This window comes from Coregonus lavaretus (genome assembly GCF_964263955.1).
Source record: "Coregonus lavaretus genome assembly, chromosome: 28".
NCBI lineage: Eukaryota > Metazoa > Chordata > Actinopteri > Salmoniformes > Salmonidae > Coregonus > Coregonus lavaretus.
This window is the reverse complement of record NC_140015.1, coordinates 21,069,798-21,094,718: the sequence shown is the minus strand read 5'-3', so window position 1 is coordinate 21,094,718 and position 24,921 is coordinate 21,069,798. Positions and strand designations below refer to the sequence as shown.

Sequence of the window (24,921 nt, the reverse complement as noted above, 5' to 3'; positions counted from 1 at the left end):
AACAGGAGGAATATGAGAAATCTTGTTGGAGAAAAAGTTCACGTGTACAGGGGTGATCATATGACGTCAACACATTTAATTTTGGTCAAGCTTTCAGGGGGACATTATACTTGGGAAATGTAGAAGTAATGTAGGATTATGGTCTAATTGATATTGAAAAATTGGGAAATAGCGTTGTGTGAATGTGATATGAAAGTCATGTGAATATGGGAAGAGTTAATCTAAAGTTTTGAGAATAAGTGGTTGATATAATGATATATTGGGGTTTGTAAAAACACTGCTTGTCATAGAATAGTGTGAGATGTTAGTTCAGGGAATAGTGACCAGTCTATAGGATTCTAGGAGGATTTTATGACTGAGGGGCAGAGTCTAGGTAGTAACGTTGTTGTTCCGATTGGAACTAGATTATGGTCAATTAACTTGTGGCAATAAAGAATCATTAGAAATATGAATGGTTTAGTTGAAATGAATATACTAAAATATGATGAATGTTATGTGTGGATAATTGATTACTAGAGATTAGGTAAAAGTGGAAGAATATATAAGTGCTGGCTTGCGCGCCCAAAGACGGGGCAGTACATAGATCATCTGATAGAAATAGATTAAGCATAATTTCTATCTTATTATTTCGGAGCAGAGGTAATATAGTAAGGGAATTTTAGTAACGACTCATTTATTCAACAAGAATAGTGGGGGGAGTAAAATAATTATTTTTGTGTTGCTGAATGAGTTGATAGTTTAAAAACTACTGAGAAAAGAGTTGTAATGTGGACTATCGAATTGAATATGGATATGAATTCAATATATGATGGTAAATTACAGCAAGTGTTTGGTGTTACTTCTAGACTACTTAGAAAGGATATTTACCTAGATCTGATGTATTCTAATAATGGAGGATTGGTGATAAACTGAACCAAACATGACGTTACTACAGCAATTTAGGATGGTTAATGTTGTTACGTTAGTTTTTAAACCCTATGATAGAGGTAAATGCAGAACGCTGTTTGAGAGTGTGTTTTATTTTGTCTACTAGTAAAAAATGGAAGAATGTCCATGTTTTTTGTCTGCGGGCATTAACCATTGGGGCTTGCTGAAACGTGAGAGCGCTGTAAGGGATATTATGGGTTACGTTAGATGTACGAGGATCAATGGTTGCTGTGGAAAAGGAAGTCATAGGGGGTTGGATGTTTGGTATGAAAGGGCTAGCTAGTTAGTGTTGCGAACTAGTTACGTTTAGAGTGGTGACGTAACTTGCTATGCGACATGGAAGTAGTTGTTTACCTTGCTTTGCAAGGATTGCGGATTTTGTGGAGCAACGGGTAACAGTGTTTCGATGGTGAATGTTGTGGATGTGTGTAGAGCAGGGGTGTCAAACGTCCGGCCCGCGGGCCGGATCAGGCCCGCAAACGGGTTTAATCTGGCCTGCGAGATGATTTTGTAAAGTATAAAAATTAGCTGCAATTTTTCAATAAAATAAACTGCTGTTCCAATTGCGTCCACTGGATGGCGCAATAGCAATTGTGTTAAGCAAGCAAACTGTTTATACCGGGGCAGAGCAAGTAGGTCAAGCAAGTGCAGCCAGTCCGGATGAGCTACTTTGTTTTGCCCGCAATATTTATTACGGCTTCTACTTTTAACATGATGTGCTTTGGCACCCTCATTGCCCCAATATGTCTCTGTCAAAAAAGAGAAAAGTGGACGCAGAGTGCAGAGTGTTCCAAGAAAAATGGTCATCCTCCTATTTATTCACGGAATTGAATGGGAAAGCTGTATGTTTGGTGTGTTCACAGCATGTTGCAGTGCTGAAAGAATATAACCTTCGTCGCCACTGTGAGTCTTCATGCCGACAAATATTACAACTTTCAAGGACAGCGGAGAAGAGAGAAGGTGAATGAACTGTTGGCGGGTCTGAAGAAACAGCAGTCTGTGTTTACTCACAGCCGAGACATCAGTGACACTGCAGTGAAAGCTAGCTACCTCATTGCTAATGAAATCGCAGTGGCTTCAAAACCATTTAGTGAGGGTGAATTTATAAAAACATGCATGATGAAGGCAGCAAAGATTGTGTGCCCTGAAAAGCGCCAGGCTTTTGCAAATATCAGCCTGACAAGAAACACAGTTGCAGACAGGATTTCCGATCTTTCAGTGGATTTGGACAGCCAGTTGAAGCAAAAAGTAAAGTCATTTATTGCGTTTTCGGTTGCAATTGATGAAAGCACGGACATTACAGATGTTGCACAACTGGCCATTTTCATCCGCGGAGTTGATGACACATTGACCGTCACCGAGGACTTCGTGGAGTTGGTGCCGATGACAGATACAACGACAGCAGCTGATATTTTCACCGCACTCGTCAGCGCGCTGGACAGGGTCGGAGTGGACTGGTCCCGCGCTGTCAGCCTGGCTACAGATGGTGCGCCCTCCAATGATCGGGGAAAAAAGCAGGCGTTGTGACAAAGTTCAGAGAGAAAGTGCAATCTGCAAATGGAGGATGTGATTTTTGGACTTTTCACTGTATTTTGCACCAGGAGGCTTTGTGTTGCAAGTCATTAAAGATGGATAACGTCATGAAGGTGGTCATCCAAACTGTTAATTTCATCCGATCCAGAAGCCTGAATCACCGTCAGTTTGACAGCCTTCTCAGAGAGAAAGACCACATCTATGGCCTGCCATTCCACACTGAGGTAAGATTGTTAAGCCGAGGTGCTGTGCTGAGGCATTTATTTGATTTACGAGAAGAAATTGAACAGTTCATGGAAGAAAAGGGCAAACCAGTGTTAGAATTTCATTCCACAGAATGGATGCAGGACCTTGCATTTATGGTGGATGTTACAGAGCACCTGAATAACTTGAACAAACAGCTGCAAGGGCGCAACAAAGTTGTCACGCAGTATTATGACAGCATACGTTCTTTCAAGTTGAAGCTGTCATTGTGGGAGACGCAACTCGCCGGTGGTGATGCAGCTCACTTCCCCTGTCTGAAAAATGTGTGCGCGACCCAACATGTGGCAGACATGAAGCGGTTCAAAGATAAAATAACGGGACTGTTACGGGAGTTTGAGCAACGCTTTCAGATTTTTGGTGAACTGGAGAAAGACTTCAACGTTTTTTGCTCGCCATTCACTGTGAATCCCTCTGATCTGCCCGTCAGCATCCAACTTGAAATAATAGACTTGCAGTGTGACTCGGATTTGAAGGGCAAATTTGCCGCAGCTGGCTTGGACACATTTGATCAGAATCTCTTGCCAGGTTACCCCAACTTGACAGCCCTCGCTGCAAAACTGTTGTGCATGTTTGGAACCACATATCTTTGTGAGCAAGTTTTCTCTGTAATGAGCATAAATAAAACAAAGCTGCGCTCAAGGCTCACGCACAAGCACTTGAATCACATCCTGAAGTTGGCTGCCACTCAGGATGTGACGCCTGATATTGATGCGCTGGTGAAAGCTAAAAGATGCCAGGTATCAGGAGTCAAATAAACTATGCAACCCCACTTAAAGTGCTGCATGAGACACCCTGATATAGTTTGTGTGTTCTTTGTCCTCAGAATTTTCAAATAACTTGAGGTGTTTTATGATTAATAGTGATGTTGTGCTTTTGGACACACTGTCCTCAGGCTCCAGCTTTATGTTTATATGTTTTTATGTTGATGTGCTATTCTTTTTAATTTATTTTATTTGTATATTTAACCTATTCTTGACTCTGTGGTTCTTGCACTTGTTTGGGGAACAGGATTTCATTATTTTTATCTACTTTTCTGCCTGAGAAATTACACCCTGATATAGTTCTGTGATCTGTGAAACAGTTCTGTGAATCACTGAGGCATTGTGTGTTTGTGTGTTCTTTTTCTTTAGAATTTTCAAATAAACTTGAGGTGTTTTATGATTAATAGTGATGTTGTGCTTGTACTATTTTGGACACACTGTCCTCAGGCTCCAGCTTTATGTTTTATGTTGATCGTATTAAAACAAAGAAAATAATCTGAAGTTGTTGTTTTTAAATTATATATACCATGATTTTACCGGTCCGGCCCACTTGGGAATAGATTTTCCTCCATGTGGCCCCTGAGCTAAAATGAGTTTGACACCCCTGGTGTAGAGGGTTCCTGGATCAAACCCAGGTAGGGACAGAAAGCAAAACTTTTACATTGATGCTATTGACCTAGATCACTAGGTGAATTTATAACATTATACGGGAGAGATTTTCTTACCAACACATAGCAGATGGTAGAACATAGTAATTAAAGTTGCATCTGTGAATATATGTTTGGTTTGTTTTGACTATAATTTAAAAATAATTTGTCATCCGTTAATGTACCGTTATATGGAAAGTTAGCGATAGAGAATAATAGATATTGTAGAGGGTTTACAAAGTAAGTAAGTTAATTGGGTGATGAGACATGTTGAATTAATGTTCAATTGGATTGTTTAATAAGACTGGTATTAAAATAAAATAAAATAATTATTTCTATTTAGTTGAATGAAAATATGTTATTAGGTAGTATTGATTTGTGGAGACAATTTACTAATGACATGATTTCGTAAAAGGGTGAAAGGAAGTAGTGATAGTTAGGCTATATTGACATATGTAGGAAGCATTGGGATGATATGAAGAACATGTCTAGATAGTTGAATATGGAATGTTATTTGATAACTGGCAATTATTATTATTACATTATATCGTTTTAAACAACAGTGAGTTATGCAGACAGTTCATTAATTCTAAAAACGATAATCTGTTTATGATATGTTGAACAATAGGAGATAGTTGTTACTATTAGGCTGATGAAGAAGTAAACATTTTTTGTATGTTATGAGGATATTAAACAATAGGTTTATATTTTAAAACATCAATGCAACAGGTTGTGATGATTAAAGTTCTAGAAAGGGGTTATAGGTTTATAGTAGAAGGTGTAGTGAACTTAATGAAACATGGTATTATCTAGTGTCTTCTGAGTGGGAGTTTTTTTCCAGGATTGATGGAAGTCTCCTATTGTATTATGTTAAGGGGAGAGTAGGAGACAAAGTCTCAAACAAATGTTTTTAATAGATGCATGGGATAAAATAGCACAGCTTACTTATGCGGAGTAAGGGAAATATTGGCTAATGAATGAAATATGACATTTAAAGGGGGGAAATTCCTAGTACGCTCTGCCTCAGGACATCAATTTATAGAGCGATTATCAGCTCCTGTGATTTTACAACATGAAAATTCAGTAGAAGTATGCATACCCGTACTGATATCAAGCCTATATCCAATGAATCTACTAGGAAGAGATGCTATGACTCAGTTGAACGTAGCTGGAACACCGACTGAGAGGGGTATGAAGGCATACAGTGAGGGAAAAAAGTATTTGATCCCCTGCTGATTTTGTACGTTTGCCCACTGACAAAGAAATGATCAGTCTATAATTTTAATGGTAGGTTTATTTAAACAGTGAGAGACAGAATATCAACAAACAAATCGAGAAAAACGCATGTCAAAAATATTATAAATTGATTTGCATTTTATTGAGGGAAATTAGTATTTGACCCCCTCTCAATCAGAGAGATTTCTGGCTCCCAGGCGTCTTTTATACAGGTAACGAGCTGAGATTAGGAGCACACTCTTAAAGGGAGTGCTCCTAATCTCAGCTTGTTACCTGTATAAAAGACACCTGTCCACAGAAGCAATCAATCAATCAGATTCCAAACTCTCCACCATGGCCAAGACCAAAGAGCTCTCCAAGGATGTCAGGGACAAGATTGTAGACCTACACAAGGCTGGAATGGGCTACAAGACCATCGCCAAGCAGCTTGGTGAGAAGGTGACAACAGTTGGTGCAATTATTCGCAAATGGAAGAAACACAAAAGAACTGTCAATCTCCCTCGGCCTGGGGCTCCATGCAAGATCTCATCTCGTGGAGTTGCAATGATCATGAGAACGGTGAGGAATCAGCCCAGAACTAAACGGGAGGATCTTGTCAATGATCTCAAGGCAGCTGGGACCATAGTCACCAAGAAAACAATTGGTAACACACTACGCCGTGAAGGACTGAAATCCTGCAGCGCCCGCAAGGTCCCCCTGCTCAAGAAAGCACATATACAGGGCCGTCTGAAGTTTGCTGGGTGAAAGTGTTGTGGTCAGATGAGACCACAATCGAGCTCTTTGGCATCAACTCAACTCGCCGTGTTTGGAGGAGGAGGAATGCTGCCTATGACCCCAAGAACACCATCCCCACCGTCAAACATGGAGGTGGAAACATTATGCTTTGGGGGTGTTTTTCTGCTAAGGGGACAGGACAACTGCACCGCATCAAAGGGACGATGGACGGGGCCATGTACTGTCAAATCTTGGGTGAGAACCTCCTTCCCTCAGCCAGGGCATTGATAATGGGTCGTGGGTGGGTATTCCAGCATGACAATGACCCTAAACACACGGCCAAGGCAACAAAAGAGTGGCTCAAGAAGAAGCACATTAAGGTCATGGAGTGGCCTAGCCAGTCTCCAGACCTTAATCCCATAGAAAATATGTGGAGGGAGCTGAAGGTTCGAGTTGCCAAACATCAGCCTCGAAAGTGGGACAAAATCCCTCCTGAGATGTGGGCAAACCTGGTGGCCAACTACAAGAAACGTCTGACCTCTGTGATTGCCAACAAGGGTTTTGCTACCAAGTAGTAAGTCATGTTTTGCAGAGGGGTCAAATACTTATTTCCCTCATTAAAATGCAAATCAATTTATAACATTTTTTACATGCGTTTTTCTGGATTTTTTTGTTGTTATTCTGTCTCTCACTGTTCAAATAAACTTACCAACCATGCTATTGGTATAGCCAGGATTTGCTGAGAGGAGGACTTACAGACATACCTAAATCACTGGTAGACCTCGCAAATGATTTTGTGACTGGACCAACCAAGATGACGTAGATGACTTACACTGTACATTGTGGTATAATGAGCACCCAGGCCCTGACCCAGTTTATGAGGAAGAATTGTTCAAAACCACAGAAAGAACAATTGCATTAAAATGGGTTCACTATGATAACACACGTGCAGCTGTAGAGGTGGGGTTGGGACCACAGAGCCAGAGACTGTACAGAGAAAGGTGGAGCCCCCATGTTTCCTTCAGAGGAATGGTTATCACTAGGAAAATGGGTAATGCAGGGTAAGAACATCACTGACTGGCAGAGTGCACCAAATGGGGATCACTATAGCCACTCCACTGGGAGATACAAAAGAGAGTTGAATTGGAGAGCAAAAACCCAACCCGGGGTCCACCTAGAGACAAGTTTTGACAAATGACAGGAAGATATTTTCTTAACTCAGGAACAGGAAGATGAGTTAGCAGCAATTCCGTTCAAATTATGGTCACAAGGACCTGCCGATGTGGGGCTAATTAAGGGAGTAGCTCCAGTGCAAGTGGTTCTGCGATCCGATCACAGGCCATACCAAAAGCAATATCCTAAGAAGCCAGAAGCAATAAAAGGGATAACACCTACGTTTGAGCATTTACTTAAGGGAGGGGTGATCATTCCTGGAGATGAGGCACAATGCAACTCTCCAGTATTTCCTGTTAAAAAAGCGGCACCCAGCGCCGACTGGAGGATGGTCATGGACTTGCAGGGGGTTAATAAAAATATAATTCCCAGAGCTCCATGTGTACCAGATCCACATACTTTGCTGAACCAATTGAAACCAGAAAACTCCTATTTCATGGTGATTGATTTAGCTTATGCTTTCTTTAGTATCCCAGTTCATCCAGATAGTCAGGGGTGGTTTGGCTTTACATTCCAGGGAAGGAAATGGACTTACGCTAGGATGAGACAAGGCTACTCGGAAAGTCCTACAATCTTTTCCCAGGCTATAACTAGGAATTTGGGAAAGTTTGAACCTCAGGAAGGAAGACAAATGTTAATTTATGTAGATGATATTCTATTGGCTAATCCCACTCAAGAGGGATGTAAGAAAGATACACTCCAATTGTTAACCTTTATGGCAGAACAGGGACAAAGTTAACAAAAGGAAACTTCAGCTCTGGCAGAGCAAGGTGATTTACGTAGGACATACCATAACTCAGGAGGGGCGAACGTTAAACTCATCCAGGAAAACTGCTATACTTGGAGCGTGGGTACCCCATTATGCACTGCATACTGGTAAATAAAGTGATCTTATCTATGGGAAGGCAATGGCAGCCCATGATAAAATCATTTGGGACTCCGAGGTGGAGGAACAATTCATAGAGGTACAAAAAAAGGTTGCTCACTTCCCTAACAGTCTTAGCTTTTGATGAGGGAGATTTCTTTAGTGGACTATGAGATAAAACTGGGTTAATCACGAACATAGAGTTAAAATTCTTTTTTTGCTAGGCAAATAACTGAACTGGGTCATTTCCTGTGTTTGTGTATGTTTGAAAGATTTAAGTATGGACCTGTCATGTCTAACCATCAGTCTTCAGGTCAAGCCCGGGAGAGCCGGGGTTGAACAGAGTTCAAACTAAACATGAGTGTTTTTACAAGATAAGGGATTGATTGATTGTATTACTATTGATTCTGAACTGAGTGAAAGTCGAATTTTGCTGCCATAATGGACAAAGGAAGTGGGCGGAGCGATAAAGAAGCAAGGAGCGATAAAGAAGCAAGGGGCAGTCTCAAAAAGAAGGGATATGGCATAGGGATAATTTACCAATATTACCTAAGTGATCGTTTAGAGAAGTGGCAATATTGACACATGGCCAGAGCCATGTGTCAACAGGGGGGATGATGGTAGATGGTAGGATTAAAGATAACTAGACGGAGGAGAGGACTAAATACTTTTAAAAATATATATACATTTGGATACGGTCTAGAAAGAAAATACTAATGTGAACAGTATGATTAGAGAGGGGTTAAGGAAAACACACAGGAGCGCAGGAAGAAATGGGGTACAATGTCTACCGATAGTATTAATGACGATCAGGAGAACTCCAGATAAAGAAGGGTTATTGCCATTTGAGAAAGTATTTGGTAGACCATACAGAAGAAACGGAGATAGAAACTGAGAGCACCCTAGCAGAACACATGAGAAGGTTGTTTATTAACCACACCCGTATGTCAAAGGTTTTGTGCCCCACATGTGAACTAAAGGAGAAGGTGACCCACTCTATCCAACCAGGTGACTGGTGTGGATCCAGTCCCTAAAGAAGAAAGACTGGAAGCAGGCCTGTTGGGAAGGGCCCTATCAGGTTATATTAGACACCGCCTTTGCCATTAGAATAGCAGAAAGAGCAACCTGTGTCCACGTTACCCACTGCAAAAAGGTAAGAACACATACAAGCACATCTGAACACACGCAGAGTTAGAGAGAAGAACTGGACCAATAGGGTCTGGGGATCACCTCTGTTAACGAAGATCTCCTACCCCTATCATCACTGTAGTGTGTTCTTAGGGGTGTGAGTATGGGGTGGTACCAAGCAGGAAGACGAAGGGCAGGAGAGGGTTGGCGGTTTTTGGGAATATGGGTAACCCTGAGCTGCATCATAGTCTCAGCAATGGTCCTGATATGTCAAGATCCACCACCACCCCGCACCAATTCCGCTATGCCCTTACCATTGTTAAGAAGTAAGAGAGAAGCGACCTGACATACTGACCGTCAGGGAAGAGTAACTTACAAAATAGGAGTCAGAGAAGGGCAGACTGTAGGATTCAAAATAAGGGTTAGGGACGTAGCCAACGGGTGGGGTACATGTCAACAAGCAACAGAATGGAATAATACCCCATCATATTTGTGATTGGCCCCTAGGCGGATTGTTCCTGGACTCAAGTGTTTAAACACACTTGGGGACGGGGATATGAGACCGTGCGGGAATGGACATCCAGATGGGGGGTAAAGAGAAACAAAGACATCACGAATTGTCAATTGGAAATAGTAGTAATGTGACATTACTTAGGTTCGGAAGCACAGGAGAGAATTCTGAACCTTACAGCCCCTGTAACCGATGTGTGGTGGGCGTGTACCAGTAAAGGCCGTATAAGGCAAATATTGCCAAAAGGGTGGGTAGGTACCTGCGCCCTGGTTCTACTGGTTCAGCCAGTTAGAATTAGTGACCGGAAACCAAGGAAAGGGTTAAACAGATGTAGGAGGAGTTTTGACCAGAAGGAAAATAGCACAATTTGGATGGATACAATTGGGATACCAAGGGGGTTACCGGATGAATACAAAGCTATGAATCAAGTAGGAGAAGGATTTACTACAACATTCTTTTGGTGGGTAACAATCAATAAAAATGTGGATTGGATTAATTAGATATATTACAGCCAACAGCGGTTTGTGAACCAGACTAGAGATGCAGTGAGGGGAATCTCAGATCAATTATCCGCCACCTCGCTCATGACTTGGCCAAATAGGTTGGCTCTAGATATGTTGCTGGCAGAAAAGGGCGGTGCAGAGCTCTTGCAGGATTGACTGCTCTAAGTGAAGAATGGGCTGAGAACTCAGGAGTTAATACATCTTTGATAGGGTGGTTTGATAAAATGTTTGGTAAATGGAAAACCATAGCAGCCACCATCTTGGGGCCTGCCATCGCATGCATGGGTATACTTATGTGGTTGTTGTCTTATTCCCTGTGTCTGAGGGTTGGTGAGTAAGGTGTTGGAGAATGCAGTGTCTCAACAGATGATGAGATATGGACCGACTCCGGACTCTGACCAGTGGAATGTGAAAAAATTATCCTCCAGGCTTGGTGGATAACAAGGACTTTGACCCTGATAACCTGCAATTAGATAAAACTTGTATTGGTTCTGACGTGTGAAGGTCTTAGGGAAAATCTCAAAAAGAGGACCTATGATTGGAAGTAGATAATATAACTAATCTCTGAGGTTAATCATGCTTGTAAATACATTTATCCTGAGTGTGAAAAATGTAGTCAAAGGGTGGATTTCACCCCAAATTCCAATTCTCTGCTGTTTGTCCCAGACATTCTCCAAGATGGCTTTCACTGTTCATCTCTTGAACAACTGCAGCAGGCAATCTTATGAGGTGTTGTTGACCCAGAAAAACTCAAAGCTGTAATCGCTGCCAAAGGTGATTCTAATATGCTGACCACACCGCTCGCGTTACAAATTAAATTTACACATACATGTTACTCAATAATTTCATCCAAACAGCTCATGCACGTCAACGAGCGTCTGTGTAGCCAGGTGCTAAAATAGAACTCTGTTCTATTTTTTAAGCTTGACGCGCTGCAACTCCCACCTCTCCCATCTCATCATTGGTTTTTAGGAGCATATACCCACATGGGTGATTGAAAGCTGAACTGATCTCCAAACTCCAGTCGGTGGTGATAATGCACCTTAAAGTTGGATGCCAACCGCCATATAAAGTCAGAAGAAGAAGACTGAAGGAGGAGAGATTACTAGAAACTAACTTGGTTTACCCTTTTCTCTGTGGATTAATTGTCGGAGTAGAGGACCTTGTGCATTTCAGGTAAAATAACAACCCAATGTTTATATCCCAGGACAAATTAGCTAGCAACAGCAAGCTAGCTAGCTAAATGGCCATGAATGTTTCATGCAATTCGACCTGTCCCCAAATTGAATATAGGTGGTTCAGAGTTCGTTTTGATATTTCAACCACCACGTCCTGATCGCGTCTGGTGTGGATGGACAAAATCAACATGCGCACAATGGCGCACGCATGCGCATGCCCGTTCTAGTCAGCATGTAACATGCTGACCACACTGCTTGCGCTATCTGTGGATTAATTGTTGGAGTAGAGAACACATGATTGACTCAAAATGGGTCAAAATTATACAAAATACCTATTGCTGCTAGTCCCCTCGATCTTAGTTAGCTGGCTAAAGTTATACTGCATCTAAAGTCAATCTGGCACTATCACAATCATGACGAAAGGTGTTCCTACGAATTATTTTCCTTCTTTTGAAATGTTAGCGTTTCCAAGCTGAATCTGAGTTGTTGTATTGAGGTAGGCTTACATTAGCCAGTTTGTTAGGTAGCTAGCTAGTTGGGGACGGATTTGCATGTGGAGCTTGGCAAAAGGGGGCATGAATTGTTGAAATAATTGTAATCCAAACCCAACCTTCATTTATTCATTGTGACGCACTCAGGTACTAAACTCTGTGAGAGAAAATGTTGCAATTTTATAACATTTCATACAATTGTACTGATTTTGCTATGCGGCAGAGAGAACAAATGTGCAGTTTTACGGCTAATTTCCTGCAATTCTATCAATTTTACCATGGGTGGAGAGACATTTTTGCTGTTTATAAGCTAATATCCAGCAATTCTACACATTATGCCATGACTGATATGATATCTGAGTGAAAGTGACTAATTAAAAAATAATCACGGTTTTCGGTTTCGATTTATTTTTTAAACATTTAAATGCATGATCAAATAATGACATTAAAATGATTTTAGAGCTTTTTAATGGAAATTCCAAAGCCCAAAATAGTGAACATTCAATAACCTAAATATTCCATTGTCTCTGTCAGGTCCACATTGAGTATACATCAATCGAAAAATAGGAAATTACTATGAAATAATAAAATATTTCAGTTGTGTATATTAGTTTTTAATTGATGACTTTATTTTTCATTCCTTAGTCATCTCGTCTCTGCTCAGGCAGTAGCAGCCAGCCAGCCAGACAAAGTTATCTGTGCTCCTAGTCATCCTACATAGCTAGGCTAGCCTGCCTAAATATACTGCAAGGCTGTCTGAGGAAATCATTTTACTACAGTGGGGAAAAAAGTATTTAGTCAGCCACCAATTGTGCAAGTTCTCCCACTTAAAATGATGAGAGAGGCCTGTAATTTTCATTACGTCAACTATGACAGACAAATTGAGAAAAAAAATCCAGAAAATCAGGATTTTTAATGAATTTATTTGCAAATTATGGTGGAAAATAAGTATTTGGTCACCTACAAACAAGCAAGATTTCTGGCTCTCACAGACCTGTAACTTCTTTAAGAGGCTCCTCTGTCCTCCACTCGTTACCTGTATTAATGGCACCTGTTTGAACTTGTTATCAGTATAAAAGACACCTGTCCACAACCTCAAACAGTCACACTCCAAACTCCACTATGGCCAAGACCAAAGAGCTGTCAAAGGACACCAGAAACAAAATTGTAGACCTGCACCAGGCTGGGAAGACTGAATCTGCAATAGGTAAGCAGCTTGGTTTGAAGAAATCAACTGTGGGAGCAATTATTAGGAAATGGAAGACATACAAGACCACTGATAATCTCCCTCGATCTGGGGCTCCACGCAAGATCTCACCCCGTGGGGTCAAAATGATCACAAGAACGGTGAGCAAAAATCCCAGAACCACATGGGGGGACCTAGTGAATGACCTGCAGAGAGCTGGGACCAAAGTAACAAAGCCTACCATCAGTAACACACTACGCCACCAGGGACTCAAATCCTGCAGTGCCAGATGTGTCCCCCTGCTTAAGCCAGTACATGTCCAGGCCCGTCTGAAGTTTGCTAGAGTGCATTTGGATGATCCAGAAGAGGATTGGGAGAATGTCATATGGTCAGATGAAACCAAAATATAACTTTTTGTTAAAAACTCAACCTGTCGTGTTTGGAGGACAAAGAATGCTGAGTTGCATCCAAAGAACACCATACCTACTGTGAAGCATGGGGGTGGAAACATCATGCTTTGGGGCTGTTTTTCTGCAAAGGGACCAGGACGACTGATCTGTGTAAAGGAAAGAATGAATGGGGCCATGTATCGTGAGATTTTGAGTGAAGACCTCTTTCCATCAGCAAGGGCATTGAAGATTAAACGTGGCTGGGTCTTTCAGCATGACAATGATCCCAAACACACCGCCCGGGCAACGAAGGAGTGGCTTCGTAAGAAGCATTTCAAGGTCCTGGAGTGGCTTAGCCAGGCTCCAGATCTCAACCCCATAGAAAATCTTTGGAGGGAGTTGAAAGTCTGTGTTGCCCAGCGACAGCCCCAAAACATCACTGCTCTAGAGGAGATCTGCATGGAGGAATGGGCCAAAATACCAGCAACAGTGTGTGAAAACCTTGTGAAGACTTACAGAAAACGTTTGACCTGTGTCATTGCCAACAAAGGGTATATAACAAAGTATTGAGAAACTTTTGTTATTGACCAAATACTTATTTTCCACCATAATTTGCAAATAAATTCATTAAAAATCCTACAATGTGATTTTCTGGATTTTTTTTTCTTATTTTGTCTGTCATAGTTGACGTGTACCTATGATGAAAATTACAGGCCTCTCTCATCTTTTTAAGTGGGAGAACTTGCACAATTGGTGGCTGACTAAATACTTTTTTTTACCCACTGTAGTTCTTCCCTCTCTCTCATAGTTGTGTTGTGTACATTCCTCTCTCATGCTGTCTGTTTGTATCTAACATAGCAGGCGTGAAAGTGTTTCAATCTCTGTCGGAAATGGGCACAATGGATTATGGTCATTGTACTTAATTACCATGTTTCTGCGCTGAACTAGGTTGAATATTTACTTAATGTAAACTACAACTCCCTTCAGGCCAGCATCCCACATAGTTCTTGACTTGATTTCTCTTGTGAATGATTTAGATTTTTCTCTAGAGAAACGACGCATGCACAAAAAAACGATTTCAATGGAATTCAAGTAATTGAACCGAAGTTGGACAATTAGTTGTGTAATAACCAAAGAATCCGTTAATCCCTCAGCACTATTGAGCAGGGCCGGCCTACCACATTTGGGGCCCAGGGGCACCACATTTTGCCATGGTGCTATTCTACACATTTTGCCTGGAGGCTAAAATATAATGTTGCAGTTTTAAAGCTAATTTCCTGCAATAAATTATTTTGGGCAAAGGGCAAAAAAATAAAAAAGTTGTATAGCTTTTGTTCACATTTTGTCATGAGACTGAGAGAAGATGTTGCAGTTTTAAAGCTAATTTAATGCAATTCTAAACAAGTTGCTATCATACCCGTTCAGTAATCTGGTCCTGCTAGTGACTAACAAAGTCAATGGGGCTCTGTGGTATTCAGCCATGATTACTACAAGTTTAGATAGCTGGCAAAGAAAATATGTTAGCTAGCATGGCTAATTGAGTGTCTGACATAACAAAAGAAAACCTGCTGATGCATAACATTTTACATTTACATTTTACATAACCACATTTCTAAGGTTACTTAAGGTTGCAAAATTCTGGGATCTTGGTTGGAGGATTCCTGATTTCCTCTTTATTCCCTCCTGATTCCGGGAATCTGTTTTGGAAATTAATCCGTGGGCCTACAGTTGCCCATCCCTGTCTTAACAAGATGTAAAATTGCGCGGCTAAGACCTCAGCAAAAACGTCAAAATTAATTACAGATTTCTTGATTTATCTTAGATTAATTCAGACTATGTTTTTGCTATGGCGTCTCAAGAAGGACAAACCATAATATTGCAGGTTTGCTCCTAGTTTCTTTTAAGGGAGTATGCGAGGCACAGATGTTCGCTTTGCCTAGCCGAGTTCTGCTAGGAGCAAACCAAACCTAGTATGCAGACGCCTTAAAGGTTAGGGTTAGGTAAGGGTTAAAGGGAAGTCCCAATGACCCCGGATAGCACTAACCCCAAGCAATAATGCAAAAGACCCCACATAAGATAATTATTGTGGTAGGTGTCATCTTAATTCACGAACACTAACAGGTACTGAGGAGATTTCTGTTATTTGTGTGAAATATTTCCATTCTGGGATAGTTGTTCACTGAATTGCTATCATTAGTTGCTCACTGAATTGCTATCATTAGTTGCTCATGCTGCTACAGTGGCTACAATGTAAATAAATGTCTTGCGCTTTCCGACCTAACTGTTAGGTCAAATTGACAGGGTAAAGTAATTGATCGTAAAGGATTAGCCAGTTGATTAGCATTGATTGACATATCGCTTTATTATGAAAATGACCATGAAATTCTGAAAAATGCCATGAAATTCTGAAATACATCGTGTTAAAACGTCATTTATGAAATGATAAATGTTCTAATAAAAAAAGTAATTGGGAAATACAATGTATCATTATGAAATAAAATAAGGTAACATTTATATAGAGAAGTGACATTATGAAATAAGATTTCATAATCCATCCAACAGTTTCCAAAAGCACATGCTCATTATTTTTCAACCAGGATTATAATATGCAGAGAATCTTTGAAAATGACCAGTATTCATTATTCAAACTTTTTCATTAATACAAATGTGTCAATCTCTCCTCCTTTTTTAAAAACATTATAAGCAGATATATTGTGCACGCCAGCATTTATTGGCTGGTAAATAATTAGGGGGGATTTTGAACTATGGCCTTGACTTTCTCCTAATGAGTCCTTCACAGTATGCAAATAGAGCTGCTACCGTCTATCAAATAGTAACATGGAGTGGTTAAAACAGTTGTGTGTGTGAATGAGCAATAATCATTTCTGGGGTTGGCAGCTGTCTCCTTCCAGCTTCGGCCTCCCGTTGCAATTGTTATTTTTAGACCACAAATATCACATTTCCCTTTTAAAAAGCCGATGCCTTTCAATTTTTTCTCTCATTGCAAAGTTACACAGGAAGAGAGGGAAGAGTGTAGATTGCATATCCTGTGTGATTGTGCTCTCAACCATTCATGAAAAAACACATGCTCCAGTACTGTATAGTTTAGAGATACCTAGTCCTTTGATGTAAAGAAATGATGCTAGCAAAAAGTACATTCTATTTCTACACAGAAAACTGTAGACCTCACTTAAAAAGAAAGGGCAAAGGGTTTCTTTAAAAGTGTTGCAGTTTGATTCACTGGTACTGTAAGGTCAACTATTATCCTTTTACTATGGGTTTCTGCTAAACCAGCATTCTGTACCCAATGTCATCAATATATTATGCACTGTATTCATGAAGAACTCTATTATAATATTATGATTATCAAGCCCCAAGGGAAATAATCTCTGTGGAATACCTCAAATAACAAAAATATGTGAAGTTAGTGTGCTACTCTATGGATTGCTCTGGTACACCAGTGAAATAAAAAAATGTTGACGCTAAACATGGAGAGAGAATTTTCCAATGTGGTTTTCTCTGTGAAGAAGTAATCATCATCCTAGATGTGGGCCACAGAGACCATCTGGTTGCCTGAGTCATAGCTATGCAGTCTGCTTTAGGAACAAACAATCCCTTAGCAGAGAATGAATACAATGCACTGTCATTGTCATTGTCACTGCATTACACTACTATGACATCTGGCGCTAAAATATGACGAGTGGCAAGAAGATGGCGCTCACACCCGACTCACTGTGCAATCAATCATCCATTGTGTTTCAAAACCCATGGTAATAACTGTAAAGAAATACTATGGTAGTCATTAACCCAATCAGAAATTAGTTGAATTCTCCGTTAGTAAATGCTCTTCTATATCCTACTGTGGTGGTGGATGGACCTTTCTGTCTGTGCCACTAGTGATGATCTGGTACTCCTCAGGGTGGTAGCAGAAACTTCTAAACAGTGTTGGCCAGGACCATTCTTCACAAAACGGCTTGAAAATAATTCAAAATAACACAGTGAAACGGAATCCGGTTGCAAAACCTGATTTATCTGAATTGCTAAACAATTCAGTAATGTGAATATTTGTATATTTTGTGTAATGGTGTCTTACACCAGGTCCTAGATGATGTAGGCCACGTCTGAGCTGGCAGTAACACACTCCTTGTCATTGCTCTTGATCTTAATGCAGTTGACAGAGGCCTTATTCTCCTTCATGGTTTCCAGAAGCCTTTTGTTCCCTGCAGGATCTCCCACACCTGGACAGAACAAGACAATAGTCATGTCAATGGCCTGACTCAAAGAGATGGGAATAAAAACAAGACTAGAGACTCTAACACATATTTGCTACTTCTATCTGTTTCACTGTGTTTAAATTTTTTTTTTTTTTACATTTATTTTACCTTTATTTAACCAGGTAAACCAGTTGAGAACAAGTTCTCATTTACAACTGCGACCTGGACAAGATAAAGCAAAGCAGTGCGATAAAAACAACAACACAGAGTTACATATGGGGTAAAACAAAACAAAGTCAAAAATACAACAGAAATACATATATATATACAGTGTGTGCAAATGTAGCAAGTTATGGAGGTAAGGCAATAAATAGGCTATAGTGCAAAATAATTACAATTAGTATTAACACTGGAATGATAGATGTGCAAGAGATGATGTGCAAATAGAGATACTGGGGTACAAATGAGCAAAATAAATAACAATATAGGGATGAGGTAGTTGGGCGGGCTAATTTCAGATGGGCTGTGTACAGGTGCAGTGATCGGTAAGGTGCTCTGACAACTGATGCTTAAAGTTAGTGAGGGAGATAAGTGTCTCCAGCTTCAGAGATTTTTGCAATTTGTTCCAGTCATTGGCAGCAGAGAACTGGAAGGAATGGCGGCCAAAGGAGGTGTTGGCTTTGGGGATGACCAGTGAGATATACCTGCTGGAGCGCAGACTACGGGTGGGTGTTGCTATGGTGACCAATGAGCTAAGATAAGGCGGGGATTTGCCTAGCAGTGATTTATAGATGGCCTGGAGCCAGTGGGTTTGGCGACGAATATGTAGTGAGGACCAGCCAACAAGAGCGTACAGGTCACAGTGGTGGGTAGTATATGGGGCTTTGGAGACAAAACGGATGGCACTGTGATAGACTACATCCAATTTGCTGAGTAGAGTGTTGGAGGCTATTTTGTAAATGACATCGCCGAAGTCAAGGATCGGTAGGATAGTCAGTTTTACGAGGGCAAGTTTGGCAGCATGAGTGAAGGAGGCTTTGTTGCGAAATAGGAAACCGATTCTAGATTTAACTTTGGATTGGAGATTCTTAATGTGAGTCTGGAAGGAGAGTTTACAGTCTAACCAGACACCTAGATATTTGTAGTTGTCCACATACTCTAGGTCAGACCCGTCGAGAGTAGTGATTCTAGTCGGGTGGGCGGGTGCAAGCAGCGTTCGGTTGAAGAGCATGCATTTAGTTTTACTAGTGTTTAAGAGCAGTTGGAGGCTACTGAAGGAGTGTTGTATGGCATTGAAGCTCGTTTGGAGGTTTGTTAACACAGTGTCCAATGAAGGGCCAGATGTATACAAAATGGTGTCGTCTGCGTAGAGGTGGATCTGAGAGTCACCAGCAGCAAGAGCGATGTCATTGATATACACAGAGAAAAGAGTCGGCCCAAGAATTGAACCCTGTGGCACCCCCATAGAGACTGCCATAGGTCCACTGTTAGTATTTGTTAAACTATTAGTCCCATCTTCATATCAATAGCATTGTAAGCAGATTCTGTTATGAATAAACATGAGCCAAGGCATGCAATGCTTGTTTAAAATTTTTTTATTACCTTCTAATGCATGCAGGTATCTATAAAAACAAATTGGGGGGTGGGTGCTTATATTTGTCCTATTTCACACATGTACAAGTGTGTATTAATACACGTGTGAATTGGAGATTTTTTTTTTTGCATATCCCAACTCTCCTTGACACCCTTGGAGAGTGGGTTCACGGCCAGGGTCTGCCATTATCAACAGCGACCCTATTTGTACTTTGTAATACTGATGGTCCTTCATCTCCATCATTGTTGTTTATCTTTATCTCCATGGTGCTTTATCTTCTTGATCTTTACCTGTCCCTCCCCTCCCCACTGGCAATCCTCTTGCAGTCTCTGGTGGTGGCGATGGCTGTCACTCACACCCATGCTGTGGGCATTGTGCACAGTCATCATCAGCCTGCCAGTCTCAGGAGTGAAGTCATGGATCTTACCATGATTCCAGGCTGAAAGAAAACAACACAAAGTCAATGACTGGGAGGAATACAAACACGAATGCGTGACAGAAAGTATTGTTTTCCTTTCAACTGTTGTTACCCAACTAAATCACCACCAGAGGAGTGAACAGAGGAATGCATTTGCATTATAATAGAAAGCCCCAGAGTTTGTGCTGCTAAGAAATGGAATGGGAAACCCACCACTGATCATGAACTCCACAGTGTTGCAGCTAGGTCATGTTGGGCACATGGATATGTAGCACTTCTTTAGAGGTTTCCGTATGCCACATCCAGATGTCATTCTCAGAACGTGGCAAAGAGCTCAGACCAGCCACTGTGAGATATACACCAAGATATACATGTTAAGTTAAAGCACTTATCAGTCCATATGGAATTGATCTAGCTATTGACCAGGAATATGATAAACTTTGGAGGATGTAGTATCTTAGGATGCTTCTTAGATTGATGACACCGGACACGTAAGTACGTTTTAGTATTTAATTGTAACTTAGAATAACATTACCTGAATGCACCTGGCGTAAGCTACTTGAGGCTTTTCTTAGCACGGTTATATGGCAGACATTTAAACGGCTACGGATAGCGGAAAGGAAACCCCATATTGGAAAACATAATACTTAACATTAATATAACAGGTTACTACAGAGGACACACAACATTTGACAGCAAATTATCATATAGCCCCCTCTACTATTGTCATTTAAAAAGGCAAATTGGCTTCAAAATTATCAGCCAGTCACGCAGAATCAGTTTCCTATTTGCGTTCAGTAGGGAACTGAGCCTGCACACATATGGAATGTGATGCCGTATATGATGTGACATTTTAGCCTGTTGTGTCACTCACTAATGAAAGTCCACATCATTCATGGTACTGTTATGGCTGGTGGTGATCAGGTGATGAGCTCCTCTTTGAAGTCAGCATAGTTTAAACAGTAGATCTGTGTTGCCTCTGTGCCCACAAAGAACTGGTGACCCTCACCATGGAGCGCTATGGATGTCACCCCCTCTCCAGCTGAACCTTCCTGCCAAAGGAACACAATAGACCGGTCGATAGTGTAGAAACCAAAGAATACAAGTAGTATTCATTCTGTAGTACAGTGGTGTTTTAGATGCTTTTGGAAGATGCACACAGGATTACTGAAGTGAAATAATAACTATAAAAGTGAATAAAGACCTCCTTTAAAGACACTCAACTCACTTGATGTGTTTGAGTGAACAGAGTGAACATGCAATCTCCTGAGTCCACCAAAATGTCGCCTGTCTTCATCACTATGATTGTGTTCACCCCCTGTAGACAACAAGGGGAAATGCATGCTGAGTTCTGAGGTTTGTACTGCAGTCTATCTAACTAAGCCAGATATTAAACTCGTCTTACCGTGTTCCTATTTTGAACCCACCTTGCTGAATTTCTGTTTCACTGGGCCACGGCCCATTAAGAAGCTTGGTCTTGAGATTGACTTTCAGGATATCCCCACTGGTGCCACAGTAGAAATAGCTGCCTTCCTCTGGGATCTGTACCATGAAGTAACAGGAAGTTATTCAGGTTGCAAACTGCTACAAGACTTACTGCAGTATGCTGAGGAAATAGCACTCTCAGAAAGGGTCATACTATTCATGTTTTTAAATGTATCAGGGCTCTACAGTGTGACAATTTTACTCACATGTGCCTAGCTACATATTTTGCTGTGCAACCTGGAATTTAAATTTAGTAGCCTCAGAAAATGTAGGATTCTAGCTTTAATATCTCAAATATCTTTCATTGTGCTTCTAAATTTCTTTGTGTGTGCCTACATTTTTCAACTTAGGTGCACACGTGCTCCTTGTATAAAAGGTCAGCGTAGAGCCCTGTGTATAGCCATGTGTTAGTGCACTCTATGTTCTGATATTATAATTACCCAAATGCATTTCACAATTGTTTTCAGCTGCCCTGTCTGACATTCAGTGGACCTAATCTTGTGGGGAAGATCAAGTTCCTAAACACGGAGAGTGTCGCTACAAGAAGATTATCAATATCCTTATAGGCCTATAGCTGTGACATTTCATTAGAAGGTGCCCAAATCAAAATTATACAAAAATTGCTCTATTTAGATATACATACTGTTCTGCCTACACAAAGATGTCACTTGTGGATGGACATCATGAAAATGATCGGAGCGGTTTAGGGTAGAGGAAGTTCAGGAGTAAAAACAAACAAAATATAATTATTGTAAAATTGACTGTGTCCATAAAATGCATATAGTATGTTTAAGCTGGAAGTAGAGGCCTAAGCGTTGTTGTTCACCAGTTTACTCCAAATAACCACCACTGTGGGCTGAGGCTTCCACAAATGTCTTCTCTGATTTCTATATTCCACACTACTATATGGAAAATACAGATACACACAGTTATTCAGTTAAAGTGTATGAATACGCCTATTTGTAACTACTATATTATAACAGAGGATCTGAGTCAAATGTCAGTATTTCACAAAGTTTGACAATCTGTTGCTATGGCTAGTACCTGCCATCATCCTGGCCTCCAAGGGTCACCAGGTACTTGACATTGGGGGGAGAAGGCCAATCCTTCCAACTTGGCTTTTTGGAGCTGCAGGTGAGCATAGATTCCTCTCTTGGCAAAGTCCCATGGTATAACATCAGTCTGTTCAAAGAATGATGAAAACCAGCTAATTATCTTTTATCACAGTTTTCTGCAAATCCATTTTTCTTTCTCTTTATGATCAAGTTATTGTGTATATACCTTACTGGCTACTGCACTGGTGGCTACACTTACATCTTAGCATTAGTCCTTTACCTTGAAGCCTATGAAGGTGACCTGACCATGAGGCAATATACTTTCCACTTTTGGACAGAGGAGACATTGTTGGTGTGGCCATGTAGAAACTCCAGTTTCTTGTTTGTCAGGCTTTTGAGGATGATATTGTAGCCCAGTGGATAGATAAGGTGCTCTCTGTTAGGGTTGACTTTTAGACCAAAGATTATGACCTGGTACACAATAGACACACAAAGCGTATTTCGGGTATTGTGTTTGACTGAGAAAATCATTGCATCAACTAAAAATTGTGTTGATGTCTAGCTGCTGGGTTGTTTTTTGAATTACGGTGGCATTTGGGCATGTCATTTTAGAAAAACGTCATTTTTTTTGTTGATTAGATCTTCCCATTCTAAATCAACTAATATGGTAGCTTTATGACTTTAAATATATTTTTGACCATTATGATAACTTTGTGCAACCAGTAGGAGTAGTAACACCAATGATGATAAAACCAATGGAGACATTTTAGGTAAATTAGGATTTTCTGAAATGGAGGCCACAAATGCTGAAATCTAAGGTCATCATCCCTTTAAAAATAATGTATCATTTTGAGGTCAGGGCTCTCTGCAGGCCAGTCAAGTTCTTCCACACCGATCTCGACAAACCATTTCTGTATGGACCTCACTTTGTGCATGGGGGCATTGTCATGCTGAAACAGGAAAGGGCCTTCCCCCAAAATAGTTGGAAGCACAGAATCGTCTAGAATGTCATTGTATGCTGTAGCGTTAAGATTTCCCTTCACTGGAACTAAGGGCCCTAGCCCAAACCATGAAAAACCTATTTCGAGCAAATAGTACCCTAGACTGTCCTGATCATCTAGTTGAGCATTCCAGAGAAATCCTCAATCCCAGCAGGAATGTCCCATCCACATAGTGCTAAATACTGATATGATTTTTCAGCTCAGCATTCTTAGGGAAACATTTGCCACAAGTGGTGTTCTCTGTGTTGTATGAAAATGGAGTGAGTCCTCTTGTTGTCCAGTGAGTGAGGCTTGCCTCCATAGGTTTTAGTTAGTAGCCTAGTTGTGGTTCACTTCCACTAGTAGGTCCTTATTATTCCCATCAGGTGTTTCTTCAGGCTGTTGGGGCTCAACATTTTTCCCACACGAACCACAAAAACGGTTTTGTTCCAATGACTGCACCTGTTGAGCATGACTAATGACTGACTGACTTGACTTAAGCCCATGGCTCCTGTAAGTAGCATAGGCCAGTTGAGGCCATTCTCAGTCATTTCTGCCTGTACATCTCTCCTCCATGTGTTTCTAGGTCGGTGTTTCCCAACCCTGGTCCTCCAGTACCCCCAACAGTACATATTTTCGTTGTAGCTCTGGACAAACACACCTCATTCAACTCATTGAGGGCTTGATGATTAGTTGACAAGTTGAATCGGGTGTGCTTGTCCAGGGTTACAATAAAATGTGTTTTTTAGATTCATTCTCATCAATGACAACATTCTAGAACTGAGCTATCACTCATCCATGTCTGGTATCCAGGGTAATCTGGTTATTGATTATATAATGTTGATTATGTGTCTCTTTCCTTGTAGAATGTTGACAGCTGTATAGAACACATTGTATTGCTAAGATGTTCAAACTTAACTTAATAGCTACACTCACTGATGCAGGATAAACTTTATTCCTCATGCTGGCCCTGACCAAACCGGTAAGTTGCCCCTCATTATAGCTACACTTCTCCACATGGCCAGACTTATAGTGGTCTTCTCCCCTTTGTAGGAATTTGTAGTCTTGCATGAGGTCTTCTCTGTTGCTAATTAGCATTTCAACTTTTTTTGAGTAAATTGAGGCAAATTAATTCATAAAACACCTTGTCCGAGACGGAATTATATGGTTATCAAAACGTCACGCCAAGGTAAGCCTACACCAAACACATACTTAATTTGAAGTGTTTCTAAAATCTCCTATGGGAAAAATGAATGGTGGAAAAATTATTGGAACCATTTTCGTGTTTGACCACTAGGTTTTATGGGTATTATTACACTTCCACTGTGGGGCTCAATGTGGCCGACCGGTGGCTTCAAAGCCTCTCAATGGGCAATACATATTATCAGCAATCCAGGGTTTATACAAGTCATTGGGTCTAACCGTAATCTCGCGCCGAACTGTGCATGTGCATCCATCAAATAAAAGGCACTCCTTTGATATAAAGTTGTTTTTGACTAAAATGAAAACGTGTCAGTTTGTCACTTTCAAGAGGTTGGAGTAATAACATGTTCAGCTACTTAAAGGAAAACGCCACCCAAAAGCGGTCTTTTGGTGTTTGTTTCATTAGACTGTTGTTGATTTAGTCCCAAATTGTTTTGCTTGTCAGCAATCAAGGTTTCAAAATATG

The 24,921-nt window shown here is 40.7% G+C and overlaps 1 pseudogene across 1 annotated transcript in view; it reads right to left on the bottom strand.

The window, feature by feature from the left end:
* Window positions 1-23,803, bottom strand: part of LOC311103921 (cilia- and flagella-associated protein 52-like) — a 74,052-nt pseudogene extending 50,249 nt beyond the window's left edge. Inside the window, exons 1-10 of the transcript in view lie at window positions 23,744-23,803; window positions 22,579-22,743; window positions 22,262-22,424; window positions 21,238-21,274; window positions 20,961-21,050; window positions 20,666-20,784; window positions 19,946-19,974; window positions 19,605-19,753; window positions 17,600-17,744; window positions 17,384-17,479 (exon numbers count right to left, since the gene is read on the bottom strand). The product of the transcript in view is annotated as a cilia- and flagella-associated protein 52-like (transcript). The remainder of the gene's footprint in view (window positions 1-17,383; window positions 17,480-17,599; window positions 17,745-19,604; window positions 19,754-19,945; window positions 19,975-20,665; window positions 20,785-20,960; window positions 21,051-21,237; window positions 21,275-22,261; window positions 22,425-22,578; window positions 22,744-23,743) is intronic.
* Between the last annotated feature and the right edge of the window lie 1,118 nt (window positions 23,804-24,921).